The sequence below is a fragment of the Capsicum annuum genome, chromosome 3, assembly GCF_002878395.1.
Source record: "Capsicum annuum cultivar UCD-10X-F1 chromosome 3, UCD10Xv1.1, whole genome shotgun sequence".
NCBI lineage: Eukaryota > Viridiplantae > Streptophyta > Magnoliopsida > Solanales > Solanaceae > Capsicum > Capsicum annuum.
Window position 1 is genome coordinate 81,341,418 of NC_061113.1, and position 5,000 is coordinate 81,346,417.

The 5,000-nt window shown below is 33.7% G+C and overlaps 3 pseudogenes; all 3 read left to right on the forward strand.

Moving 5' to 3' along the window:
• The window catches only part of LOC124896683, a 7,761-nt pseudogene extending 4,906 nt beyond the window's left edge, over positions 1-2,855 (forward strand).
• Positions 1-5,000, forward strand: part of LOC124896556 — a 13,945-nt pseudogene that overhangs the window by 7,807 nt on the left and 1,138 nt on the right.
• LOC124896555 overlaps positions 3,695-5,000 on the forward strand; it is a 2,273-nt pseudogene continuing 967 nt past the window's right edge.

Genomic DNA, 5,000 nt, shown 5'->3' on the forward strand with positions numbered 1-5,000 from the left:
TTCCAATGCTACGCCTTGAACCACTCGGCCATCTCTCCTACATAATGGTTATGACCCCAAAACTGAGTGAATAGCGAGTCAGTCATAACCCATATTCCATTATTGGACTAGGTACGACCAATCCATTTTAACTTTAACTGAAAATTTTTCATCAAAGTCAAAGCAAAGAACGATTTTTCTTTCCTTCGAGGCTCTGGGATAAAGATAAAATTTTTCATAAAAATTGTTAAAAAAATTCAATTCATGTTTGTAAAAGCAACGTTCCCTTCTTTTTTCTGATGTTTTTATAACGGATTAATTCAATGAATTAGAATGAATCAACTGATTGATGGTCTATATCTTTTAGACTATAGTTAATGGCTACTCTTAAATCATAATTCTAATTATATAGATATAGACTATGATTCCATACTAGAAAATTTTTCAAATTCCTTTTCGGTTTTGGAGTTCTCAACAACAAATACCTACCCCTCTATTAGAATAGAAATTCATAAAAAAATTGAGATTTGATTGTATAGTGTATACCCGTTATGTATATAAAATTGTCAGCTATTCTATTTTGATCATATAATGATTATTCAATCTTTTTTCTTCTTTGTAATTTGTATCATGATTCAATCAAAATTTCTCGAGTTCTTCTAATTTGTAACTTCACCGAAATCGGAATAGTTCCTATACTACTACATCCTATACTACTACATCAGTATGAAATTGAATCGCGTTAAAATATTTCTTATTTCTTAGCGACTCCTATCAAAAAGGAACAATTGGAATAGAGGATTCATATTTTTTGTTTTTTCTTAAAAAAATGGTTTTATGTTATTTCGTACTATACAATTCTTTTGTTTGTGGGATCTTTTTCCCACAAGAGGTAATGAGAAGAATTCTAGAATGGATTGCTACCTAGGCCTAGATCATGTATAAATGGAAATTTTATTGATAAGACCTTTTCAATTGTACCCAATATCTTATTACGAGTAATTCCAACAACTTCAGGAGAAAAAGAGGCATTTATAGAGATGGTGCGATTTGATTCTTTTTTTTATTTCATATTTATTCATTTCTCTTAGTCTTACGAGGAGAAAAACACGTGATTCCAGAAAATTTTTGAAAAAAAAAATCTATGCTTTTTGAAGGTGAAGTTTGGAAATCAAACAATTCCTTCTGTCGTGTATCCTCAATTAATGCAACCTCAGATGCTATGTTTCAATTCTCGATTCTAGTATTAAGTGAAAGTTTACGCCTAGAGGTTCTGTATTATGGGTCAGTCCTACTCTACTAGCGCTAATAGGCAGCATAGGGGAAGAAGTGCTACACCTAGGAATCAACAACACGAAAACTTTGTTCTAAGTGAGCCCTTCCCTTAGTGGGCTTGGGACTAAAAGAATGGTTGGGACAACAAACATCCATCGAAGGCTATTGAAGTGACTAATTCCTGTAAATTAGGAGGCATTAAAAATAAAGAAATTGTTGGAGTTATCTTATCATTTCTATCTAGTCCCAATAGGCTTGATGTTAAGAAAGAATCTCTTGCAGGAAGGTTGGCTAGAGATTTGTTGTAAAAACACTAGCCATGCTGAGTTCATAATGAGAATATTTTCATCATTAAATCATTTTTTTTATTCTATGTATTATTCTCATTATGCACATAAAGGAGGAGCTGTATGAGGTGAAATTCTCACGTACAATTCTGGAACAGAGATTCTTTCAATTGAATGATGACCGTAACGGATGTCAGCTCAATCCGAAGAAAATTACGCGGAAGCTTTGTAGAATTATTATGAAGCTATGCGACTAGAAATTGATCCCTATGATAGAAGTTATATACTCTATAATATAGGGCTTATCCACACAAGTAATGGAGAACATACGAAAGCTTTGGAATATTATTTTTGAGCACTAGAACGAAACCCATTCTTAACACAAGCTTTTAATAATATGACCGTGATCTGTCATTACGTGTGACTATCTCCACTATAGAAAGAAAAAAAAGAAAACTCTAGTAAAGTAACTACTAGAACCAAATAGGCTTTCTACATATGCATCATCTAAAACAACGATTTTTATCAGCTGTAGCAAAGAAAGAAACTTCATAGAAGTCAAAATAGGAAAAATTAAAAATGCCTAGCAACTTTTTCTATGGATATAAGGCTTTAATTAATAGAGAGAGAGGAAGCACCGTAAAGATCAATTAGCGAGGTTTTGGGCTGATACAATAATAACTGCGTAATTATCTCATAATGTGAGATAAGAATTAGGAATTAACTTATGTAATAGAGTCGATCCACTAAAGTCTTGAGCAGCGGTGTAGGATCAGATCCCAAAGATAGTAAGTATTTTCTTTCTTTTGAAAGAAAGTCTTTTTCAAAGATTCTATATAAATTTATCTATGAAACCGAGATAGTTACCTTTAAGAAAATTCTACCAGTAGTAGAAATGCCTATGCTTTATTCTTCTGAAGGTGGAAAAAAAGATAAAACTAAATAAACGGATTATTCATCCAAATTTCAGTTTGAAACTCATGTAATTAACCAATTTTTCTTTTGGTTAACCCTAAAACTAGGATAGATCCATGAGAAATCTGATTAGATAGATATGGTATAGATCAAAATGGGATACCAAAAGAATTACTGCTGAGCCGTATGAGGTAAGAAATTCTCAAGTATGGTTCTAAGGGAAGGAATTGAACTACCTATTCCGGCTGGGGAAAACAGGCCATTCAATAGGGAGATTCTGAAATTGCAGAGGCTTGGTTCGATCAAGCCGCTGAGTATTGGAAACAAGCTATAGCGCTTACTCTCGGTAATTATATTGAAGCGCATAATTGGTTGAAGATCATGAGACGTTTCGAATAAAAGAAGACCCCATTTATTTATTATCCGTTATTTAGAATTTAGATATTTGTTATAATTAATTGTTTGTTGGACCCATCAGATCAGTTAACTAAAAAATAGATCATTCCTTTGCTTTTAGAAGACCCAATCACATAATTTCATTATCTCCCTTCTAAGCCTTCTATTTCACTTCTATATTCATCTGCTATTTTTTAGGAATAAAAAAGACAGATAGAGGACAAAATAGACTTCTTTTTATTCTATTTATTTATTATTTATTTATATTAATATATTAAATATTAAAATTATTTATTTATATTAAATATTAAAAATTTAATATTAAAAAATATTAAAATGAAAAAATTCAATTAAACAAAATTCTTATTAGTTATTAGTATTAAAACTAATAAAAGAAACCCTTGAATCACTAAATATATATATATACCGGGGATGTCTCTTATTAATGTCTAATGGCTACTAGCATGATTTGGAATAGAGTAATTACAATCTTCTAGGTAAAAAATTAAAGAGCTCCATCTAATAACTTCTATGAATATACACTAGGTTGCACAAAAAAGTTATTTTTGGATCAATCCAAAGCCCAAAAAGGTTTTTAAATGGTTAAAGGGTCCGTTGAGCGCCTCAAGGCTATGTCATAATAGATCTTAACACTTTCCCCAGATCGACTTCTAGATCATAATTGCTCTAGTAAATAACTAAAGAAAATAGATAGATGAAAGATATAAAAATAGAATAGAAACGAACTAATTATAGAAATATCTCTCTATCTCTAAGGGTCACTAATTATTTGACTGTTGGCGAGTCTCTTTGTATGTGCTGTTCGGAAAGAGGAGGACTCAATGATTATTCATTTGCCGGAACCAGAAGTTAAAATTTTGGTAGATAGGGATCCCGTAAAAACTTCTTTCGAGGAAAGGGCCAGATCGGGTCATTTCTCAAGAACAATAGCTAAAGGGCCTGATACTACCACTTGGATCTGGAACCTACATGCTAATGCTCATGATTTTGATAGCCATACCAGTGATTTGGAGGAGATCTCTTGAAAAGTATTTAGTGCACATTTCGGTCAACTCTCCATCATCTTTCTTTGGCTGAGCAGCATGTATTTCCACGGTGCTCATTTTTCTAATTATGAAGCGTGGCTAAGTGATCCTACTCATATTGGGCCTAGTGCCTAGGTGGTTTGGCCAATAGTGGGCCAAGAAATATTAAATGGTGACGTAGGCGGGGGTTTCCGAGAAATACAAATAACCTTTGGTTTTTTTCAGATTTGGTGAGTATCTGGAATAACTAGTGAATTACAATTCTATTGTACAACAATTGGGGCATTGGTCTTTGCAGCGTTAATGCTTTTGCTGGTTGGTTTTATTATCATAAAGCGGCGCCAAAATTGGCTTGGTTTCAAGATGTAGAATCTATGCTGAATCACCATTTGGCAGGGCTACTAGGACTTGGGTCTCTTTCTTGGGCGGGGCATCAAGTACACGTATCTTTACCGACTAACCAATTTCTAAAAGCTGGAGTAGATCCTAAAGAGATACCACTTCCTCATGAATTTATCTTGAATCGACATCTTTTGGCTCAACTTTATCCCAGTTTTGCCGAGGGAGCAGCTCCATTTTTCACCTTGAATTGGTCAAAATATACGGACTTTCTTACTTTTTGTGGAGGATTAGATCCAGTAACTGGGGGTCTGTGGCTGACTGATATTGTCCATTACTATTTAGCTATTGCAATTTTTTTCCTGGTAGCGGGTCACATGTATAAAACCAATTGGGGTATTGGTCATGGACTAAAAGATATTTTAGAAGCCCATAAAGGTCCATTTACAGGTCAGGGCCATAAAGGCTTATATGAGATCCTAACAACGTCATGGCATGCTCAATTATCTCTTAACTTAGCTATGTTAGGCTCTTTAACCATTGTTGTAGCTCATCATATGTATTCCATGCCCCCTTATCCATATTTAGCTGCTGACTATGGTACACAACTGTTATTGTTCACATATCACATGTGGATTGGTGGATTTCTTATAGTTGGTGCTGCCACGCATGTAACCATTTTTATGGTAAGAGATTATGATCCAACTATTCGGTACAACGATCTATTAGATCATGTCCTTAGGCATCGTGATGCAATCATATC